The sequence below is a fragment of the Saimiri boliviensis genome, chromosome 14 (assembly GCF_048565385.1).
Source record: "Saimiri boliviensis isolate mSaiBol1 chromosome 14, mSaiBol1.pri, whole genome shotgun sequence".
Classification (NCBI taxonomy): domain Eukaryota; kingdom Metazoa; phylum Chordata; class Mammalia; order Primates; family Cebidae; genus Saimiri; species Saimiri boliviensis.
Genome location: NC_133462.1, coordinates 73,896,671 through 73,910,163, shown reverse-complemented (window position 1 = coordinate 73,910,163; position 13,493 = coordinate 73,896,671). Strand labels below are relative to the sequence as shown.

The 13,493-nt window shown below is 35.5% G+C and overlaps 1 protein-coding gene across 6 annotated transcripts in view; it reads right to left on the bottom strand.

Moving 5' to 3' along the window:
* DISP1 (dispatched RND transporter family member 1) overlaps positions 1-13,493 on the bottom strand; it is a 172,339-nt gene that overhangs the window by 83,203 nt on the left and 75,643 nt on the right. The window contains exon 1 of one of the 6 annotated variants that reach the window (XM_010340919.3): positions 1,151-13,110. The exons of the other annotated variants lie outside the window; for them this stretch is intronic. The gene's annotated coding sequence lies outside the window, so the exon portion shown is untranslated. Of the gene's footprint in view, positions 1-1,150; positions 13,111-13,493 lie in introns of those variants that run through there. 6 annotated transcript variants of the gene reach the window in all.

The following is a 13,493-nucleotide window of genomic DNA, read 5'->3' as shown; positions in this document are numbered from 1 at the left end:
TTAGCAAGTAGAACTGTGTCACCAGATATTAAAACCGTGGAAAGTAGAAAACTCACTACCTAAAAGTGAAACACTCATAAATTTAGAGCTTATTTACATAGTTTGGTGATTTCCCAGCCATCAAAGGGAACTACAGTTTTCTTAATTATAAATATTATGATCTAAATTAACCTTCTTATGGGTAAAAAGGACATATTTCATTCTTTTTCTTTCAACAAGAATACCTATTTGTAAAAATTTTTAGCAAAATTGTAAAGTATGTTCTCTGTTTCTTGCATTATGATTGAATAAAGGCATTTATGGTCAGTAATGTGCATGAAATATCTCAGTTTTCACTAAATTTCTCTGTTTAATTTTTAAATGCATTACCAAACATAAAGATATTTCACAAGTTAAACTATTTTGAATTTTTCTACCAGTTGCAAATAAATTATCCATTCTCATTTTAAGCAAAAGTCATTACAGTAAATATATTTTGACTTGAACTTTAGTGGTAAATCCAATCATAATGTAGTCACTATTGTAGTTACCATATAATGCATGAAACATTTAAACAACTAAAATATAACTTGAAGTCCTGTACCAAGCTGTGTATCTGAAATGAACTTTGGTAAGAATTACTTGCTGTTGAAGTGTAGTTCATAAGAGAGTATCTTCACCAAACTACTTTCTTTATAGGAGGGAAGATGCTAATAATTTTCTGTTTTCTTTTAATACTTAATTCACAAAAGTGGCTCGTGGGATTCCTACAACTCTACCTTTATTTTTCTGTCACCTGGTAATAGCCAGCACATATTTTCAAAATTTTCTGATTTAGACAGTAGTTAAACAAGAATCTCAAAGTACAAAACAACAAACTTCTTTAAAGCTTAGGTTTCCTTCCAACTTCACAAAGACATGACATTTTAATTAACTTAAGAAATAGCTGACCTCACCTTACTGTGCTAGAATATAATTTAAATAAACTTCACAAGATTTTAATGTGTTAAATGCCAAATGCTGTTCAAAGTTGACACTGAAAAAAACGGTGAGCTAGAATTTTAAATATAATCCTAGAAACAAAGTTCAGATTTAAATAAATTTTCCTAAAATAACAAATTCACACATATTTCTCACACACATATTCACACACCAAGAGTAAATGTATTACCTTTTTATGTTAAAAGAGGGAACTTCTCTGGCTCAGTTTGGTGCAAATGATTGCAGTAGCAGCAGCGGTAACAGCACAGCAGAAAGCAATGAGTTGGCAGGAGCAGCTCCACAGAGGGGCAGGACAGACTGAATGACAAGCACATGCACATTGCTTTGAATTAGGCATGTTAGGGGCTGAAACTTTCAGTGTTTGTTCTCCAATAGGACAGGAGAGTTTTTCTCCTACTTAACCCCTTGGGGCGAGGTCTTAATAATGGTAACAGCTGGCATGCAGAGGGGCTTGATCTGAGCCCAAGGTCAGCAAGCCAGGATATGAAGGTGACATGTAATTTCTAGCCTTTTCCTGCTTCCACAGGGAAATTGCATGAAGGACTGTTTTTAGTTATAACGTCCTTTGATCTTTTGGATTTTAAGTTACTTAGTAGATTAAAGCCATGTTAGCTGATATTATTTGCTTGCTTAGCCTGACTTAGGTGTTACAGATTCAGTTTTCTAACACACAGTGCTACTACATTTAAAATAACACAAATAAACACCAATCTGCATTTATTTCCAAGTTCCAGGGATTCTTGTGTTCTTTCACAAAATGGCTCAAAATCCTACTTTTAAGACAGAAAGTTTATGGTTTTAAAAAGAGCCAGAATCTTCTTTTAAAATGTTAGAGCCGTTATAAGTGTTTTTCTTCAATGTTCTTAAACAAAAGCAGCAGTTAAATCAATTTGACACTACTTTTTATAAACATATGGCCTTCATGATGTCAGTATTTAAAACCCACAACCACAACATAAAAATCTCTTAAATACCTGCAAACAAATGTTTTAATTTTACAAATGACATCCCTGAGCAAAAAAGTGATAATTTACTGAAACCATGATAATTTATTGTGAATTCTAACCATGAAATCTAACTCTTCATGACTTTGGTAATAAAAATGTGTATCCAATTCTTTTAGTAGGATATACTGATTAAATATGAAGAGAACAGTTTCAAGTATTTCAAAAGCATAAACAAAGAAAAAAACATAAAATTGGACTTCATCAAAATAAACTTTTGAAGATCAAAAGACATTATCAAGAAAATGAAAACACTCACAGAATGGGAGAAAATATTTGCAAGTCATATATCTTAAGAGTCTAGTATTCAGAATATATATTTAAAAGCTCTTACAACCCAACAATAAAAAGACAAATAATCCAATTTAAAAGAGGTAAAGGGTTTGAATAGACACTTTTCTAAAGAAGATATACAAATGGCCAACATGCACATAGTAATTAGTGATTTAGGGAACTACAAATCAAAACCACTTATAAGCGATATCTTATTAGATACCACTTCACATCCACCATTCTATTTCAAACAAACAGAAAATAACAAGTGTTGTCAAGGACATGGAGAAACTGGAACCCTTAAATACTGCTAGCAGGAATGCAAAATGCTTTAGCTTCTGCAAAAAACAGCTTGGCATTCCTCAAAATATTAAACGTAGAACTACCATATGACCCAGCAATTCCACTCCCGGTACACTTGATCCTCATTATTTGTGGATTCTGTATTTGCGAATATGACTATTCACTGTAAATTATTTGTTACCCCCAAATAATCCCCACGGTGCTTTCAGAGTCATTCAGACGTGTGAATTGGCAGTGGTGAAAAACATGAGTCACCCAAACAAGCCTACCCTCTTGTGTTCGGCTCTCATACTGTAAGCAAGTCTCCCTTTTGCAGTCTATTTAGTGCCACATTTTTCACATTTTGTGCTTTTTTTTTTTTTTTTTTTTTTTTTGGTGATTTCACTGTTTCAAATAGCCCCCAAGCATAACGCTGAAGTGCTGCCTTACTCTTTCTAAGTGCAAGAAGGCTGTGACAGGCCTTGTGGAGAAAATATACCTCGTTAGGTAAACTGCTTTGTTCAGGAATGAGTTACGGCGCTGTTAGACATGCACTCCATGCTAATGAATCTGCCATAAATATAAGATGTCTTTAAAAAGAAACACACATAAAACAAGGTTGTATATTAATCAATTGATGAAAATGTGACCAGAGGTTTACAGGAAACGAATCCTGCATTTCTCCTAAAACCAGTAAGTCAGTATTGACTAGTGCAGTGTTTGCAGTGACTTTATGAACAGAACTACCACAAATAATGAGAAGTGACTGTATATATCTGAGAGAAACTACGTGCATACAAAAACCTGTACAGGAATTCTTCTTCATAACTGCCAAAAGTAGAGACAACCTAAATGTCCATTAACTGATGAGTGAACAAACAACGTGTGTCAATCTGTTCAACGGAATGTGATTCAGCTATAAAAATAATGAAGCACTGATACATGCTGCAACATGGATGAACCTTGAAAACACTGCACTAAGTGAAAAACAGAAACAAAAGGCCACATATTTTATGATTCCATTTATATGAAATATCCAGGAGAGGCAGATCCATAGAGACAAAATGTAGGTTAGTGGTGGCCAGGAGCTGAGGGGTGGAGACAGAGGATGGGGAGTGGCTGCTAATAGATATGGACTTTATTTTTGGATGATGAAAATTGTTAAAGAATTAGATAATGGTGATGTTTGCACAATCTTGTGAATACACTACACTGAAACGTATACTTTAAAGTGGTAAATTTTTAGGTATGTGACTTATATCTTAATTTTAAAAAGAAGGCATAAAGTTTCAGTCATTAGACCAGTGGTTCTTAACTTGAGTGTGCATCAGAATTCCCTGGAGGGCTGGTGAAAACAGAGATTCCTGAGTCCCATCCCCCAGAATTCTGATACTGAAGCTCTGGGGTAGGGCTTGAGAATTTGCTTTTCGAGTAAGTCCTCAGGGTGATGTGGCTACTGCTGTTCTGGGACCCAAGTTCTGAGAACCACTGTATGTCTGAGCTACTAGAGGGTAGGAAAGGTAACTTTCATCTCTGTATCTCCTAAAGTCACCTAAAACAGAGCCAATCTTGGAAGGAAAAGGACTGGGAAAAGGAAGAGTGAAAAGGACAAAAACAGTTACTTGAGGAAATATATTAAAGGAGTCAGTCCCTAAAATCTTAGGGTATGCTGATTTCATGTCATATGTATGCCAAATGCTGTAATACAAAAAATTTCCATGACAAAAAGGAATTCAAGAATTAAAACAAAAATGAAGGTATTTTAAGATTCTTTGATCATCTGACCAGTATTTTGGTTCACTTTATTAAAGCAGCTAATCCTATTTCACCGTGCTTGTCCTTTCAAAAAACGCAAACAAAGGTTCTAGAGTTGTTGATCCTATAAAGAAATCCCTTAAATAAAGTGTCACAAAAACCAAAGACCTGTAATCTCTAACTCAAAAACATGTAAATTCTTATTTACATTTTTGGCAAAATTACAGATTTGTATGTCTAATCACTTCATTTAGGCATTTGGGGTCCATGTAAAAACAGACAATTTAAAGTATACTTTTGGTATTGTTGTCACATGGGACACAATTATTTCATAAGTGATAAAGATTATTCCCAATTACTTCAATATGTTTCTCAATATATTATTTAGAGTGAAAAGAAAAGTGCTAGTGACCTTATAGTGTTCTAATATTTTCTGAAAACGGTATCCTTTTTTCCTTAGACCATACTATTTCAGCACCTGTCTTCATTATTAGGAAGACAAGGGTATGGGGGAGGGAGAAGGAGACCAGAGCCAGCAGGAGAGGCACCCACCACATGTGGTACTTTTTAAAAAGTGATAAAACATCTGCTGATTAACAAACTCTTTCCCAGCGGCACCTGGTCAAAAATGCAATTCCGGATTCTGTTACATTTATTAACATATAAAATTCTTGTCAATTTATCTTTTTTTCTTAGCATTAAGTGTTGAACAATTATGAATAAGTAAATTGTGGTATATTGTAGACACTGCTTCAGCAGGATTTTTCTTTAGTATGGTCAAATCAATAGTTTAGCAATTTGGAAGTGCAGTTTCTGAAGAACTAATCACACGAAAGTTCTGAGGATAATATTCTATATCGTATTTTGATGTTTCCAGAGTGCAAATTGTTCCATACTCTCTGAAAACTTCCGACCAGAGCATTATGCTCCCCAAACCATTCATAGGTCCCTGCTGGCTCTGAATTCAGTTTTTATGAATTTGGATAATACTGCAAATAGATAAGATAAACCCTAATTTTACTACTCAAATCTGGATCATTTAAGAAAAGCCCAGCATTCAAAGTTGAATTAGTAAGTCTGGAGCAAAGACCATATTGCAAGCAAATTGGAGGGAAAAAAAATCAAGGAATGCTAAAATTCCTCCCCAAGAATTTGGAAATATGTACATCTGTCTTATATATTTCTCTTACCCAAAGACAGAGATTTCTTAGGCTTCTTTCTTATCTCGTTTCCTGTTGAAAATTCTACCTCTAAAATCTACGCTTTTTACAAAGGAAAACTTTATGACCTTGCTCGTCTTCCATAGTCTGACATCTTCACCCTATGATGACCTCCTGGCTCTAGAGTCTTTATCCATGTCTTTTCCTATTTTTACTTGCTTTGTGCTTAGTTAAGATCTCATCCTCAGCATTTATTTACTTCATCAGCATTCCAGCCTTTCAAAGAGCTCCACTAAACTTGCTCTCCCTGCCCTTCTTCTTTTTTCTTTCTCTCTTAGGTTTAGAAATGTTACTGAAAAAAGTCACCAGACAAGGAAGCAGAGACCTAAAACAAATGCACACTCTCAACTCTGGAGGGCTTACAGTGTGGCTGTGATTCATCCCATGTATCACAGGTTCTCCGCTGGAAATCCCCATAGGGATGGCCAAAAATCTTTCCCATGCTCCCTACCTTAACCTTCTCAGCAAATGATGCCACCTATTTTATGGGGAAGAATGAAACTATCTGACTAGGAGTTCCTTTAAACACTACCACCTGTACTTCAAACTTTTTCTGAAACTTGTCTCTTATCTCTCAGTGTCCAACTCTCTTTCCTGCTTATTAATTGCTGTATTTATACACTGTAACTTTGCTTCTCATAAGGTAGCCACAAGCCATATGTGGTGACTTAATTTTAAATTGATTCACATTACATGAAATTTAAAAATCTCAGTGTTCCAGTTGTACCAGGCGTCACATTTCAAGTGCTCAACCATCATATGCGGTTCACGGCTTCTGAATCGGGCAGTACAAATAGAGAATATTTTCATCACTACAGACAGTTTTACTGGACACAGATGCTCCAGATCTTGACTACCATGTTTCTTTACTCTGTCTCACCCTGTCTCCAAGTTCATCTTCATTTTTCTGTCTTTGTCAACTTGTTAATTACTTACAAACAATGTTTAGTTTTCCCTAACCTGAAAATTCCTTCCCTTGGCCTGCTAGTCCTCAGGCTACTTACCTATCTTTTCCTTTCCTTTGCCAGACAATACTTAAGCCTTGCCCCATCTTATTCCTTCACTTCCTATAATCTTACCTACCATTTAATATAACTGTTTCTTCAAAAGCAAAACCTAGTGGTCCTTTCTCAATATTCATTTTCTTTACATTTCTTCATTTACCAATTTTGTTGGTAAATATTCTTTTCTCTTTACTCAGTTTCCATTATTCTAACATTCTCTACCTCTTTAACCACTATTACGTTTTCTTGACAGTTCCTCTTAATTCTGTTATTCTAAATTTTGAGCAATATCCAGTGGTCTTGTCCTTTGAACTTTCTGCTTTATGGATTCCTGCCTATACTGTCAGGCTCAATTTCTATTTTAAGTTCCATTTCTGCAGCTTCTACTCTTTAAGGACATTTCAATGTATGTATCCTGCCAGCAGCTCTAACTCAATAATTTTAAAAATAATCTCAAACAACTTCTTGATTTTCCTATTTCTATCCACCCTTTCAGTCATTTAAGCCCCAAATTTTCACTTAAATATTAATTTATTGAACACCAGATCTGTGCTGCATCCTGAGCTAGGGCAGGAGTCATCTTTGACCTTTACATCACTGTAAATCCTTGTTCATTCATTTCCAAGTCCTAGCCGTTGTCACATATGACCATTCTTTCCATTGCCTCTGCCACTTTCTTAGATTAACTCTCCCGAGAATTACTACAACAGCCTAATAGATGTGACCTGTCTATGGTCTCCTACCTTTTCTATCTTATCTAAGCAACGTAGAGCTTCTAGGTACATCATATAGGAGATAGAGCTGATCGAGCTGCTCTTCAGTCCAAAAAACACTCATGGCTCCCCATTAGTTTAAACATCTTAGCTGGCACACAAGATTTTCCATTATCTGGGGCCTTTCCCCTCCCACTCACTGCCCTTGCCAAACAGAATTTGCTTTACTCCAAACAAGGCTTTCACACACACCCTCACACCCTCAGTACTTGTGCTAGTCTTTCTACCAGCAATGGCTTTTGTTCACATTTCCAACTTCCATAATCCTATCTATTCTTCATAACACACAGCAAACAACATGAAATCTTCTCTGATCACCTAAGCCAGAAATTCTCTTTCTATTCTAAGTTGTATATATGACCTGAGATCTCTCTTATGTTCTTAGCACATGTCTTTTTAAATCCTGGTCATTTATATATCACTTTTACCCTCTTAATCTATCTGTAAAGGGACAGGTTCTATTATTAACATTTTTATGCCCGTTCAGAAAAGGTATAAAGTGTATTATACATGTATTAGCTCAAATATTTATACTCAACACATGTTTATTGAATAAGTGACATTTTATTACTAGTTATTACATATATCCTTTATTAAGCAGAATAAATACAGTATTGAAATGTAGCCTGCAAAATAATATTCAGCATATAAAATCCTATCTTACTGCTGATTTATATGGGCCCCACAATATGTTGCACTATTCTCAGCTCTTAAATTCTATTTTTTTTTTTTTTTTTTCCCCGAGACGGAGTTTCGCTCTTGCTACCCAGGCTGGAGTGCAATGGCGCGATCTCGGCTCACCGCAACCTCCGCCTCCTGGGTTCAGGCAATTCTCCTGCCTCAGCCTCCTGAGTAGCTGGGATTACAGGCACGCGCCACCATGCCCAGCTAATTTTTGTATTTCTAGTAGAGACGGGGTTTCACCATGTTGACCAGGATGGTCTCGATCTCTTGACCTCGTGATCCACCCGCCTCGGCCTCCGAAAGTGCTGGGATTACAGGCTTGAGCCACCGCGCCCGGCCTCTCAGCTCTTAAATTCTGAATACTAAACAGCTAATGAATAATAAGGAATGATAATATTTAGCTTTTCACCCTTTTCTCCAAACCCGTAGAGGTTGCTCTAGAAGCTAATATGCAAGCATATTCTTGGATAGCTTTTAAAATTTTATTTTTTGTTTTGAAGGTAGAATTTTTTCCATGGCATCAGTAGAAATATTTTTAAACAAGGGAAAAAAGAGTTTTTTACCTATGGTGAGCCATTAAATATAAGTCTGTAGCTTAATTGCCAATTAATTTTTTTGTGAGACAAGAGTCTCTGGCTGTAACCCAGGCTGGAGTGCAGTGGCATGATCATGGCTCACTGCAACCTCCGCCTCCAGGGCTCAAGCAGTTCTTGTGCCTCATTCTCCCAAGTAGCTGGGACTATAGGCCTGACTAAGTTTTGTATTTTTAGTAGAGACAGGGTTTCACCATGTTGCCCAGGGTGGTCTCGAACTCCTGAGCTCAGGAGATTCGCCCACCTTGGCCTCTCAAAGTGCTGAGATCACAGGTGTGAGCCACCATGCCCTGTCCAATTAATCTTATAGTAGCAAACATGTTTTCTGTGATAAAGTGTCCTAGAAACAAGTGAATCTGGGAAATCATAGTTTTTATTCATTATGATCTTTCTTCATTTGATTATAGACTAGAAAACCATATGTATTTTATCACTAATACAGAAAGTATTTTGGTCACCTAGAATGAAATTCACAATATTAATTTATATGCTACCAAAAATTTTAATAGAGATCAGAAACTGGGGTACATATTCTAAATCAAAAATTATAGAGGTCAGTACATTTCAGAGAAAAGGTAGTTTTTCATTTTTCTGTGAATAAAAAAGTCTATTTATTGCTTAAAAATAGGCAAAAATTCCAACCCTCCTTAACCCAAGCAAAAAATTATATTAAGAAAACTTTTTAAATGTGAAAACTAAATCAAGCAGGTTAGTTTATTACAGATTTCACATTGGAATTTAGGGGAACATTTTGTCTTTAACAAGAGCTCTTCTCCCACACAAAGTATAGTGTTATGTTTTAGAGGCCAGAAGGCTCATATTTGATAGTTTTATATCAAAAACAAGCTGAATCACTTCAGCCATAACAAAATAAGTAGACTGTAGATCATCTAAAAACATAATCTGTGCTTCACTATAATTTAAAAGCAAAGCACAATAAATCCATGGGCTCTGGAGAGTTTCCAAAATATTTTTGGTTTGTGATACAGCATTTCAAAATATAATACTTTACTTTTACGATAGAGACTCTTGGCAGGAGATCTACTCCTTGAATGAAGATCACTATATCTTTAATCTAATCAGAATATTCTCTTTAACATTTTCAGTTGTATTTTGTTACCAAACTCTAAATGAATCTACATGAATGTGGTATGCATATATTAAGAAAGGTTATAACTAATAAACTGAAATTTTCTGTAAGATATCAAATATTTAGAGAAGGTTATATTTACTTCATGTCATGAAATAAAAATACTTGCAGGTTAATTTTCCAAAAGTTAAACTTTGTAGGAATATAAATATCACCTGCATACAAACACCCGTCATCATTGCTAAAAGATTAACTATAACTTAGATTATAGTAACATTAAGAAAATTACACCTCACATTCCCCAAAATAAAATGAACGTGTATAGAAAAAAGAGAAATGAAAAATCAAATCCCATTTTATTTATACTTTCTGTAATATGTGGTAATATTTTTGGCAAGGAAAGAAGCTTAAACTACCCAAACTCTAATATAGAAAGTCTTAGGGTTAGTAGGGTTACATATTCCACTAATATAGAGGGAGTAGTTTTATATGTTGAAAACACGTGCATTAGTTATTCAGAAGTTCAAACAGTTCAAAATTACGTCATGCCATGTCTAGTTCAGAAATTTGTTTATACAAAATAAAATTCTGCAAGACGGATGTAAAAAGATAAGAAATAAGGTAATGGCAAATGGGCAGGAGTACGGAGATTTATCTGTATCAGAATTTAAGAGTATGAGAAATATGCTAGAATATGTTACTTAGGTCTCCTAAAAAACCCTTGAAAATATACCGATACAGATGTGTTGTTAGGCTCAAAACTTAAGCATGGCTGAAAAAGTACATTTATAAATGGCATATATTAGAAACTACAAGTAAGTTGTAGAAGGCAAAAGGGTATCCTACCATATTTAAGGGCAACATGTCATTAAGCTCAGCAAATGCCATTTCAAAAAGACTGAAACAAAACTGATTGGCGTGCTCCACAATCAGGCTCTTCAAGACTAAGGCTCCTTTGTCATATTTATTGCAAACTCCAATGCTGAAAGCCTAGACAAGTCCTAGCTGACCATTACCATCCCTAAATGGTAGGCTTTCCTGGGCTGTTAGCCAGAATGAACCTCCTGGGTGTGGATCAGTAAATGCTCCAGTTCGTGTTGTGAAGTGTGAACACAAGAAGGCAGCTGTCCCAATGCCATATCAAGCAACCATATGTCTGCCATAAAGTATGCTACTATGTTGTGGCATACCCAAAAGACTTGGAATGCTGTAACTGGGGCTAGATAAAACCTGCAGCAGTCATCAGAGGCACCTTTAATCTTAAATATTTTAGAGAAGAAAAATCCAAAGATTAGCCTGTTCCCAGGCACTCAACCTAGGATCATTACGCTTTAGGCAAAAATGAAGGGGGTAAATATTTAAAGTGTATTCTAACATTCTATTCCTATACAACAAAACTCACTATCTAATCTTATAATGAAAATTGCCATGACAAATAGGTTTCAAGTGTTGGTTCAGGCACTGAATTTGTAAAGAAACACCAAAGGAGATGGGCATTCTAATACTTTGGCTACAAAGCATCAATGACAACAAAAAAGCAAGCATACACAACTACTGAGAGCAGAAAAGTACTTTATTTACTAAGCAGGTCATTGTATCAGAGTTCTGGGTTATGTTAGCAACAAGATGACTTGTGCCTTAAAAAGAAACAGAGGAGACATTTATCACCATGCTGTTAGTAATATTCAGTACATAGACTTTGCAAAGATCTGTCACCAACAATGTCTTATACTACAAGAGAATGAAAAATGAAAGAAAAAGTTGAAGAGCTGAAAAAATGAAGAACTAGTAAGTTCTTTGTTGCATTCCTAAATTAAGGCATCTGCCTAGTTTAATCACCCAACACTATTTGCTTTCCTAGATATCTTGGTCAATGGCCAAGAGTTCTTATAACCTAAGTATGGACTCTTCTTAATATCTTCAAGTCACATTCCCTTACTCATACAGTCAAGAGAGCCCTCAATCACACTTAAGGAATGTTATGCACTCCTCCTTCCCATCCCTATGGGATATTAGGCAATGAGCATTCATTCCTTCCTTTGCCAACTGTAATGGCTTGGTAATACACATCTACACCCTGCTGGCTTTGCAAGGAGCTAGTCAAATCCAACGTCAAGAATCAAGCTCATATGCCCTATATAGAAAAATATGGTATTATCACAAGTCTCTAAAATAATCCCTAATCTTGCATAAAGCTAAAATGTACCATTTATTTAGATCAAAAAAAGCATAACTTTTGGAAACAACTGCTTTTCCTAATCTCTAATTATAATGCAATGATAGTTACTGTTGATACTGATACACTGACAGTAGCTACTCAGAGACAGTGTCCAGGACAACCACAGCTGAACTCAGATTTTAGAAAGCCAGGAGCATATAAAAAATGCTCGGTCATTGTTATTATGATCTTTTTTATCCTTTTCTTCCTTCCTTTTTAATGAATGAATGAATGAATGAATGGCAGAGTCTTGCTCTGTCACCCAAGCTGGAGTGCAGTGGTACAATCATGGTATACTGCAGCCTCAAACCCCTGGGCTCAAGCACTCCTCCCGACTCAGCTTTCTGAGTACCTGGGACTACAGGGGCACACCACCATACCTGACTCATTATTTTAATTTTAATTTTTAGCAGGGATGAGGTCATGCTGTGTTGCCCAGGCTGGTCTTGAACTTCTTGGGCTCAAGAGATCCTTCTGCCTTGGTCTCCCAAATTGCTGGGATTATAGGTGTGAGTTATCACACCTGGCCTATGATTCTTACTTATTCACACCTTTTGACAGTGCCAAAAACTAAAGTTCACAAGATCTCTCACTGTATCTCTGGGGAATGGGGGGAGGGAGGGAAGGGCGGATAATGGTCTCATATCCATAACAGTATTTGCAGTGCCTATTCTCACAATGAGAAATGACTATAATCTTTTCAAGAGGATAAGTGGAAAAAAAAGAGGGAGGCAAGAAAAATGAAAAAGGAGGTAAAGTCACGGTAACACGTCATCTTATTTCTAAAGACAAAGCCCCTTGAACCGTTCCAAAGAAAACTTACAATCTGAATTAATAATAATGTACAGACATCACCAGGTCACACACAAAAAAAATTTTCTGAACCCAACTTCAAAGCATAAAATTAATATCCCTTAGGTGTAATATATTTTGGAAGGCAATTAAATTTGTATATAGTAATATACACATTTATTTCTGGATTTAAGTATTATATTTGAAAAGTTCAACTGAGCATTTGTATAAGTCTCCCTAAAAGAGTTTTTATTTTTAAAAAGTTTCTTTTAAAAACTTAAATCCTGGTCCCTTTCATCCAGACTAACTTCAAACAGAGAAGCAAGGAATTTCAAACAACCCAAAGATTTTACTGATCTCCTTCGGATCACCTAGCATTAGAGAAAACCTATGCAAGCTTGGGTTTAAAAAAAAACCAACAAAATAAAACAGTATATGTAAGTTATATAAGTTATATAAGTAGACCCTACATATTTTTTAAAATTTAGAATGTATTTGAAAAAGATGAACTATTACTACACGTAAGTACAAATTTGGAAATAAAACAAGTTATCACCACTTGGATTTAGAGTGTATCAAAGAGTTTAAATCTCAAATTTTATAAAAGTCATTGCAAAGATAAATACTAATTAGAGATTCCTGTTTTATATTTTATTTACTTCATTTTTTTTTCTTTTATGTAGAGACGTAGTCTTGCTATGTTACCAAGGCTTATTTCAAACTCCTGGTCTCAAGAGATCCTTCCATCTTGGCCTCCCAAAGTGCTGGTATTATAGGTGTGGGACACCATGCCCAGCCTCACCTACTCCTTTACTGAATGAATG